The sequence below is a fragment of the Ochotona curzoniae genome, unplaced genomic scaffold (genome assembly GCF_017591425.1).
Source record: "Ochotona curzoniae isolate NIBS_2020 unplaced genomic scaffold, NIBS_Ocur_1.0 contig_2404, whole genome shotgun sequence".
Taxonomy (NCBI): Eukaryota; Metazoa; Chordata; class Mammalia; order Lagomorpha; family Ochotonidae; genus Ochotona; species Ochotona curzoniae.
In genome coordinates, this window is record NW_024465451.1 from 12,666,600 (window position 1) to 12,677,743 (window position 11,144).

Consider the following 11,144-nt stretch of genomic DNA (forward strand, 5'->3'; position numbering starts at 1 on the left):
TCTTATCCGTGCCCACCCCAGTGGTCAGCCTCTATCGCCTGACCACCTGATGACTAGCGACTTTCCAAGTCTCCTCTGATTGGTCGGCTCTGTCCAGGCTGTGTGACAGCTCGCTTCAGGGAAGCAGATGCCTCAATTCTAGGGACTGAAACTTGGGCCTGGCCTGTCCGAGACCTTTCATGACTGACTTGGTTCCCCTTGCAGCAAGTGAAGCACTCGTTACAGAAGACAAACTTAGTGGTTAACTTATCAATTGATTAATCAGCATCACTTTGACATCACTTATCTTATATTCTAATCATCTTTATTAGTTACTCATTCAATGCTATCCCTTAACCTTAAATTTCTATAATCACCTAATGCTATTTATTAACACATGTCAGCCGTACCTGGGGTTTTCTTGCCCTTTTTTCCTTGTGTTGCTGTCTTCTGAGCCTGTCCCGCGTTCTTCAATGTGCTTTAAAGCCATCGCATTAGCTGCTTATCACGGCACACCTAGGCGGTTCTCACAGTGTGACAGGTAGTGGACTGAGAATCCCCTGCTGTCCCCAGACTGCCCAAACCGCTCCCCGTCTGCACCTCCCAAGGTGTCGGAATCCAGAGCCTTTCTAAGGATCGTTTGGAGGAAGTTACTCTTATCTACAACATCCCAAGTGAGTGGGCAGATTCTTCCAGGTAGAATCTTTTCAACCCTTGCCAAGGCTATTGTAGATGGCTTTGCAAAGACGTGAATGTATCTTCCTACCACCCACCCACCAGCAGGGGTCGTCTTGGCTTCTTCCCGGCGCTGTCCTCCAAGGAGAGAAGCCAAACACGCCCCAAAGCAGCACCAAATGCCAGATGCAGTTGATTCAGCCCCTGCCTGACTCCGTCCTAGGCAAAAGCCACCGGAGCACTAAGGGTCCAGGCTGATGCTATGGTCAACGCACCTGCCTGGCAGGCTGTTTGTTCAGTTCAAGCTCAAAGGCAGACCGACACCAGCTCGCCTGATCACCCAAGGCCCAGCCCCTGAGCGCGAACTTCATGCAGGGACCTCTGGCTTGTACTGGAAGGTTTCCTGAGAGTAGCCCAGTAAGGCTGTGACCTCACCATGTTACATTTTTGTTTTGTTTTTAAAGATTTATTTGTTTGTTTTTATTGCAAAATCAGATATACAGAGAGGGGGAAAGACAGAGAGGAAGATCTTCCATCTGATGATTCACTCCCCAAGCAGCAGCACCGGTGAAGCTGAGCCAATCTGAAACCAGGAGCCAGGAGCCTCTTCCGGGTCTCCCACACAGGTGCAGGGTCCCAAAGCTTTGGGCCGTTCTTGACTGCTTTCCCAGGCCACAGACAGGGAGCTGAATGGGAAGCGGGACTGCCAGAATTAGAACCGGTGTCCATATGGGATCCTGGCGTGTTCAAGGTGAGGACTTTAACCGCTATGCTATGACACTGGGCCCACCATGTTACATTTTAATCCATTCCATCTTCATCCTGTTTGCAATCCAAAATGGACCAGACAGACTAACTTGTAGGCGTGGTAATTCCTTTATTAACCCTTCCCTGGAAATCTCTCAGTAAGCAGATCCTAACCCATCTATTACATTCTGCATCAGAAACAAATTTGTCCACCTCCAATCCCCAGGCCCTTCCATCTGTGCTGCTGGTTTTTTTTTTTTTTTCAAGACTTATTTATTTTTGGTGGAAAGACAGATTTACAGAGAGGAGATAAAGAAAAAAAGGTCTTCCATCCATTGGTTCACTCCCCAAGTGGCCACACAGCCAGAACTGAGATGATCCTAAGCCAGGAACTTCTTCCAGGTCTCCCATATGAGTGCAGGGTCTCAAGGACTTGGGCTGTCCTCGACTGCTTTCCCAAGCCATAAACAGCGAGCTGGATGGGAAGAGAAGCAGCCAGGACATGAACCAGTGCCCATGTTGGATCCTGGCACATGCAAGGCGAGGATTTAGCCACTAGGCTACCGCGTCAGGTCTCATCTGTGCTTTCTTTAAGGCGGTAGAAATGGTACATAAATGGGGTGCATGTAATTCATTTTCCCCTTAATTCCTACAACACTTTCTACATAATACACCAAAGTAAATGTGTCTGTGCAGTATATGTAGGTTATTTCCTTTTTGATGTTGTTTTCCTAGTTTTAAAAATATTTTATTTTATATGAAAGTCAGAGTTAAAGAGAGGGTAGGAGGAGATAGATCTTCCATCTGCTGCATCCGTCCCCAAGTGCCTGCAACATCCGGAGCGGGGCTGGTACGAAGCCAGAAGCTTCTTCCTGTTCTCCCACACACTGCAGGAATAGAAGCACTGGGGTCATCTTCTGATACTTTCCCAGGCCATTAGCAGGGAGCTGGATTGGAAGTGGAGCAACTGGGACTCAAATGGGTACCCGTATGGCACCAGCCCCTGTTGTCCTTTTAAAAAGTTTATCTATTTTCATTTTATTTGAGGAAAAGAGAGACAAAAAAGAGCAAGATCTTTAATCAGCTGGTTTGCTCCCCAAGTGCCCACAATAGCTGGGGCAGGGCCAGACCAAAACCAGGAGCCTGGAGCTTCATTGCTGTATCCAAGCAAGGCAATACAGAGAAGTGCCATGCACTGATTAAGACTTGGAAGTCCTAGGCCTGGAGCGATAGCCTAGTGACTAAATCCTTTCCTTGCATGCAGCAGGATCCCATATAGGTGCTGGTTCATGTCCTGGCTGCTCCACTTCCTATCCAACTCCCTGCTTGTGCCCTGGGAAGGCAGTTGAGGATGACTCAAGAGCTTATGGACCCTGCATCCATGTGGGAAATCCAGAAGAAGCTCTTGGCTTCGGATCAGCTTGGTTTCGACCATTGTGACCACTTGTGGGGTGAACCAACAGATGAAAGATCTTTCTTTCTGTCTCTCCTTCTCTTTGTAAATCTGACTTCCCAATAAAAACAAAATAAATCATATATATATATATATATACTTGGAAGTCCTTTACTGCCAGTGGTGGAGAGGGGCATTGTGCCCTAAAGACCTCACAACCCAGAACTGCAGAACAATGGAGTTTATAAAGGCAACAGTCACAAGCCAGGAGGGGTACAGGGGGCTGAGCTAATGCAGAACTACCTTAGGATAAAACAATTACTAGCTTTGAAGCTTTTGCTGCTCTATCAAATAAAACTGCTTTTTCTCCTAGGAACGCTTCAACAACCTAGGCAGGGGTTTGAGTGTTCTTGCCAAGCAGTATGCGGTTTTCTCAGCCAGGCTATAGTCTCTCCAAAGATGGGGTCCAGCTCCACATGGAGCCCCTCGTGTCAAAACTCTTATTTCACCGTCTGGGAGTCCCATGTGGCTGGCAGGGACCCGAGTACTTGGACGAGCCTCTGCTGCTTTCCCAGGTGCACTAGCAGGAAGCTCCTTAGGAAATGGAGCAGCCAGGACTCGAACCAGAGCTCACATGGGACGCTGGCCTTGTGATGGCTTTACTGACTACACCGCAACACTACCCCTGCTCTTAATTTTTTCTCAAAGAATTTGCACAAATGTAATGTTTAGCCAAGGTGACAGCAATTTATAGTTGAACACTTGAGTATGGAATTCAGAGTCTTATCTGGTCACTGAACACACTTGCCCATGTTGGTAAAGCATTGCAACTCATGTGTCAGATGCAAACAAAACCTCCCTAAAATTCCCTTTTATACCTTCCAGGCTGGCAAAAATATATATTTTTCAAAGAGCAGCAGACAATACCAAATATTGGATCAGATTTGGAACACCTGAAGTATTTGCCCACTCACTGCTGATAGAATGTAAATCACTACGACCATTTTGGGAAACAGTCCCAAGCTCTTCAAGCTCACACACCTTTGATCCGACAGTTCCTTTCCCAGGTACAGTCCTGGAAGGAACTTAGCTTCAAATGTGCCAGGAAGCAAATCAGTGATGTTCATAGCAGCACTGCTTATGCAGCTGGAAGATGGCAGTAACGCCTACGCCATCAGCACGCACACAGGTGCGCTGCACCAAAGCCACACAGTGTTGGGGTGGCCCACACGGTGAAATGGATTCTGCTGTTATATCAGCACCACAAGGGAGGAGGTGAGTCAAGTCTGGTTCCAACCGGAACCATCCAGAGGAGGGCGTTAAGCGGGTACATCTCAAACACAATCCCGACACAAAAAGCTAAATCACTTAGCAATGCAGATGGGTCTGTTTGGAGAAAGCCAAAGGTCAGGTTTGCCTACAGCAGTGTCTGTGGTGGAGGCACAAGTGTCTGTGCAAACCACGTGTCTGAGCGTCCCACGGTGGCCTCTGGAGGGAGGGGAAGGGCTTGTCAAAGAAAACCCCAGAGGTCATTTTCATCTTGTCTCTTCCAATCACAGAGGTTAGTTTTGTTAAGGTTTATTTATTTATTTTTTAAATCTACTTAAGAGGCAGCGTTAGAAAAGAAAGAATCTTCTTTCCATTGATTTACTCTTCAAATGACCACGAGGGCCGGAGTTGAGCCAGGCCAAAACCAGGAGCCTGGAGTTTCTTCCAGGTCTCCCACTTGGGTGCAGGAATCCCTGTACTTGAGTCGTCTTACACTGCTTTCCCTGGTGTGTCAGGGAGCTGGGTCAGAAGCGGGGTCATCGAGACTCCAATCAGCACACTTATGGGATGCTGGCATTGCAGGCAGAGGTTTAGCATGCTGTGTACAATGCCAGTCCCCATGCAAGTAAATTTTATCATCCTGCTTTAGAACTTGTATATATTTTATAAATATCATTTTATGTATCTGTTCCATATTTAATAGAAACAAAATTTGTAAGCCTTCTGTGTGTATCTCTCCCACCTGTTAGCACATTTTATATTAACATTCTCATTGTACTATCATTGTAGTCTCAAGGTTTTTCCCATAGACAGCTTGTTTGTGTTGTCTGTATAGTGTGGGCTATAATTAATGCTTTTTAAAATTATTATTCAAGAAGCTGAAGGAGACAGTGGGGCCTTCCCTCAGCTGGCTCACTTCCCTAATGCCTGCAATATTGGGGGCTGAAGGCGATAGCAGGGTACTCAATCCGGGCTTCCTATGTGGCTGGCAGGGACCCAAACACTTGAGCCATGACTTGCCCCCTCCCATGGTGTGCAGTTGTCAAAATCTGGAGCAGAAGGGCCCGGCAGCGTGGCCTAGCAGCTAAAGTCCTCACCTTGAAAGTGCCAGGATCCCATATGGGCACCGGTTCTAATCCCGACAGCTCCACTTCCCATCCAGCTCCCTGCTTGTGGCCTGGAAAAGCAGTTCAGGACGGCCCAAAGCTTTGGGACCCTGCACCCATGTGGGATGTCCTGGAAGAAGTTCCTGGATCCTGGCTTTGGATCGGCATAGCATCGGCTGTTGTGTTCACTTGGGGAGTGAATCATCAGATGGAAGATATTCCTCTCTGTCTCTCCTCCTCTCTGTATATCTGAATTTCCAATAAATAAATAAATCTTTTAAAAAAAAATCTGGAGCAGAACCAGGACCCTGGGCCTAGGCACTCCAATGTGGAATGCAGGCATCCCAACTGGACGCATCCACCCTGTGTCAGACACACCAGACACTCACTCCTAGGATTACTGATCCTTACTCAACCTGTCCCAGCTCAGTATTGAGACCTTTTTTATTTAAGATTTATTTTTTTCATTGCAAAGTTAGATATACAGAGAGGAGGAGAGACAGAGAGGAAGGTCTTCTGTCTGATGGTTCACTCCCCAAGTGGCCACAATGGCTGGAGCTGAGCCAATCCAAAGCCAGGAGCCTCTTCCAGGTCTCCCACACATGTGGAGGATCCCAAAGCTTTGGACTGTCCTCTACTACTTTCCCAGGCCACAAGCAGGGAGCTGGAGGGGAAGCAGGGCTGCCAGGATTAGAACTGGCACCCATAATGGGATCCCGGCACATTCAAGGTGAGGGCTTTAGCTGCTAGGCCTCTGCGCTGGGCCCTGAGATTTTTTTTTTAAGATTTTTTTGTTGGAAAGGCAGATTTACAGAAAGAAGGACAGAGAGGAAGATCTCCATCCTCTGGTTCACCCCCACAATGACTATGACAGCCAGAGCTGAGCTTATCCAAAGCCAGGAGCCAGGAGACTTCTCTGGATCTCTCATGATAGCGCAGAGTCCCAAGGTCTTGGACCACCCTCTGCTGCTTTCCCAAGCCACAAGCAGGGAGCTGGGTTGGAAATGAAGCAACTGGGATATGAACCGGTGCTCATATGGGTTCCCGGTACTTACAGGAGGAGGATTAGCCAAGTTAGTCATTATGCTGGGTCCAAGGTCTTTCCTTGTGATATTTAGTCAGAATCTGTGGAGGGCAGCCTAGAAAAGTGGTTCCCAGCGAGATCTACTTTCTGATACAGATGCTCCTAGACATCCTCCTCCCCTTGACTTGCCCTTGGTCACTCACGTCTAGCAAACAGAGTTGGCAAAAGTGACACAAATGGGTTGGCATTGTGGCACAGTTGATGAAACCACTGTCTGTGACCCCGGTATCCCATGTGAACTCCACTTTCCAATGTTCCACTTCCAATGCAGCATCCTGCAAATGCACCTGGGAGAATAGCGGAAGATGCCCCAAGTGCATCTGCTATCTATGTGGGAGATCCAGAGGGGCCCAAAGCTCCCAGCTTCAGCCTGGCCCAGCCCCAGCTTTTATAACCATTTGGGGAATGAACTAGAAAATAAAAAGATCTCTGTCTCTCCCTCTCACTCTGTAATTGTACCGTTTGGACAAATACAATAAATCTGTAAAATAAAAGTGGTGCCATTGTTACCAAGGCCAGATTCTTTGACTCATTTGCAAATAGAAAACAAGTGGCCAAGCTTTGCCCAAACAAGATTTACTGGGGATGGATGCTCCACTACAAGTGACACAGCACAGCCAGAAGAAGTTCCACCTGGGTCAGGCATGGTGGCTCAGTCTCTAAATCTTCACCTTGGACACAACAGGATCCCATATGGGCACCGGTTCATGTCCCAGCTGCTCCACTTCCCATCCAGCTCCCTGCTTGTGGCCAGAGAAAGCAATAGAGGACGGCCCAAAGCCTTGGGACCCTGCACCCACATAGGAAACATGGAAGAAGCTCCTGGCTCCTGGCTTTGCATCGGCTCAGCTCCAGCTGCTACAGCCACTTTGAGGTGTAAACTAATGGATGGAACAGCTTTCTCTCTCTCTCTCTCTTTCTCTGTGTAAATCTGTTTTCCTAATAAGAATAAATGTATCTTAAAAAGAAAAAGTTCCACCTACCAGCTCCCCAGCAAATATTTTTTTAAAGATTTATTTTTATTATTTTTTTATTGGAAAGGCGGATATACAGAGAGGAGAGACAGAGAGGAAGATCTTCCGTCCGATGATTCATTCCCCAAGTGAGCACAATGGCCGATGCTATGCCGATCCCAAGCCAGGAGCCTCTTCTGGGTCTCCCACGCAGGTGCAGGGTCCCAAAGCTTTGGGCCGTCCTCGACTGCTTTCCCAGGCCACAGGCAGGGAGCTGGAAGGGAAGCGGGGCTGCCGGGATTAGAACCGGCGCCCATATGGGATCCCGGGCGTGCAAGGCGAGGACCTTAACCACTTGCGCCACCGCGCTGGGCCCCCCAGCAAATATTTTTACAGGATTGGCAAGGCATGGCAATCCAGTCTGCCCTGGCACAGGGCAGTTGGGTTTACATCTGACCCTGTTTTTGTTTTATTTTGTTTTGTTCCTTCATGAGACACATTCAAAATGGCAGTGCTGCTCACTCCTGCCACCCCAGGAAGGTTGTGACCCAGCCACACTGGGTATGTGTTTAGGTCAGGGAAGTCGCTAGTGTGGCAGCAAAGGATCTTCTGCAGTTAGGGCCTGGCTGCTCCTTGCTCCTGATTGGTTTGGAGATGAGTCTGTCATGAGTTGGGAGGGCCTTGTCTTATGGAGGCCTCTCTCATCTCCCATCCTCACTTCGGAGTTGAGGCTACACGAAGGCCTTGTGGGGCTTCTGTCCTGGGTTCCCTCCCTCATTCATTCCCCTTCCCTGAGAGAAACCAGGTGGCACACGTGAGCTCTACGGGGAGACCCACGTGCTAAGCAGTGCTGTCTGGCTGTTCCACGTGGGAGCCTTGTGTCCAATGTAGTAGTATCAGCAGGCAGAACCTTTTGGGGGTGATTGGGTTTAGCTGACGTCATGAAGATAGACATCCCACAATGGGACTGGGGTCCTGTAGGCAGAGGGAGAAAGATACCCTTCCAAACAAGTTTAACAATTTATTTGGTTTTGTTTATTTGAAAACCAGAGAGAAAGTGAGTTTCCACCTGCAGGTGTACTCCCCAGATGACCGCAACCACCTGGGCAGGGCCAGGCTGGGCCGGAGCTCCATCAGGGCCTCCCACATGGGTACAGAGCCATCATTTGCTGCCTTCCCAGGCCCATGAGCAGGGAGCTGGATTGGAAGCAGAACAACCAGGGCTTGAGAAGGAATGCGGGCATCAGAAGCAAACTGGCCATGCTGCGATGCCAGCCCCAAAGATCTTCATTTTCTGAGCTGCCAGTCTTCCCATAACTCCTTTATGTTGTTCTCCAATCAGATTTCACGTATCACGCTATGTATTTTTTGCAACCAACCATGTGTTCTGTGGCAGCGCCCTGGATTTAAGAATATCAATGTGCAAGAGTCAGCCCATTATTGTTATTTTTTGAGCCATTGAGCCTGCATTTCTAAGGCTTTGGAATTTAACTTTCCTACTTGACTCAATTTTACCAGTAATAGCCCGTATCACATGGATTCATGACAGCTTGTAACAGTGTCAAACAGGAAAGTAAATCTTGGGACATTTTTTCTCACAGGGGCTTCTATTGGAACCAAGTGTTCCTACAGGAATTTCCACAGCACATCTGCCTCAGGACTCTATAACTAAAATGTCAGCACATTTAAACAGCATCACCTCTCATACACAGTACATTGAATAATAACATCATTACACAAGGCAGCATTGAATCACTTTACAAAATTTGTGCTTGCATGAGCTATCATCTCTGTTCTTGGAAGAATATTACAATATTTGCTGATCCTTGCTGTATACTTCTATCTTAAAAAGGAGGTTCCTATACCTGGCCCTTTATCTTATTATTGAGTTGTTGGATCGTATCCAGGACCCTGTCCAGGCCTGTCCCTCACGTACCCGTGCTGTCAGACTACATACAGGATCCTGGCAGTGCTAACCAATAGAAAATTAACTCACTGCATAACAAACCACATACACACTTTATTTTGATGTATTTTTTAAAAAAAGATTTATTTATTTTTATTGGAAAGGTGGATACGGAGAGAGGAGGAAAGACAGAGAGGAAGATCTTCCGTCCGATGATTCACTCCCCAAGCAACCACAATGGCTGGAGTTGAGCCAATCTGAAGCCAGGAGCCAGGAGCTTCTTCCTCGTCTCCCACATGGGTGCAGGGTCCCTAAGCTTTGGGCCATCCTCGACTGCTTTCCCAGGCCACAGACAGGGAGCTGGATGGGAAGTGGGGCTGCTGGGATACGAACCAGCACCCGTATGGGATCCCGGCACGTTCAAGGCGAGGATTTCAACTACTACGCTATCACGCTGGGCCCATTTTGATGTATTTGAAAGGCAGAGAAGGAGAGAGAGACAGACAGAGACAGATCTCATCCACTGGCTTTGTCCTTAAATGTCCACAGCAACTGGGACTGGGCCATGACAAAGTAAGGGAGTTACACATCTGGGGCTGCCATGTTAGTGACAGAGACCCAATTACGTGAGCTGTAACCTGTTGCTTCCCAAGTTGTACATCAGCGGGAAGCTGGGCCGGAAGGATGGGCTGCGTTTGAATTCAAGCACCCTGACTCATGTGCAGGCACCCAGTGACTTAATTTTGAGGCTAAATGCACATCCTCACATGCAACTTTTACACTTTCTTAAATACAGCCAGTGTGTGCCTGCTGGCTCGGAGAGTTTCAACTACACACAATTTTTAAGTTTGAAATTTGAACAAAATCTCAGTAACCCTGACAACAGGATACCCTCTCCATGTTTCATTTTTACACCTGTGACGGCTCCTCATGGTGCTGTCTGTGCATTTTTTGCAACTGCTTTTCACTTTTAACAACATATGTAGGAAAGCTGTTCTAAATATACCATATGTGTATAATACATATGTCATATATCTTGCTCTTGTTCCTATAGACTTGTCTTCTTGTTCTTTTTTTTAAATAACACAATATCCCTGAGAGGAGCTTTTATTGTTGGTTTTTTTTTTTTTTTTTTTTGAGAGAGAGAGAGAGAGAGAAAGAGAGAGAGAGAGAGATTCTCCATCCACTGGCAGACTACTCAAACGCCCATAGCAGCTGTAGCCAAGCCAGGCTGAAGCCAGGAATTCAAGCTGGGTCTGACATGTGGGTGGTGGGGCCTAAGTGTGCGAGTTATCACCTGTCACGCCCTGCGTACGCACATTGGCAGGAAGCCAGGACTGGGGGACAGCCAGGACGTGGAGTCAGGCTGTCTGGGTGGGAGGGGACCCTGCGTGGTAGCTTCCCCCGACACTCAGTGTGAGCCCCTGGAAGGACTTGAGTTGCATCTTATTCCAGAATACCTACATTGTATCATCTCTGTTGATGGACAATGCAATTGCTGCTACAGGTAACACACACGTTTAGATATGATTGCTGTGTGAGTGTTTCTCCGGTGTGGATTCCCAGCAGCTACCTGCTGGATCACAGGGCATGTGCGAAGCTCTGGCCCACTGCTACATTCGCCCTCAGTCTCATCATCTTGTGTTCCTATCAGCATCCTGTAAATCGCCTGTTGTCCTACTGCTTCAAATGCACAACAGCTAGCTATCAGTCTTTAAAAGTTGTGCCAATGTAAAGGGGGAAAAAAAATTCTTTCAAAATCAAGTCCTTAGTGGAAGGAGAGAGAGAAGGGAAATATCATTATATTCTGAGCATTGTTATCTACAAACTCTTATTGACTGATAAAAATAAAAGTATTTTAAAGTGAATTTTAAAGAATTGGGTCCGGCGCAATAGCCTAGTGCCTAAATCCTCATCTTACATGCCCTAGGATCCCATTCGGACACTGGTTCATGTCCTGGATGCTCCACTTCCCATCCAACTCCCTGCTTGTGGCCTGGGAAAGCAGTCGAGGACGGCCCAAAGCCTTGGG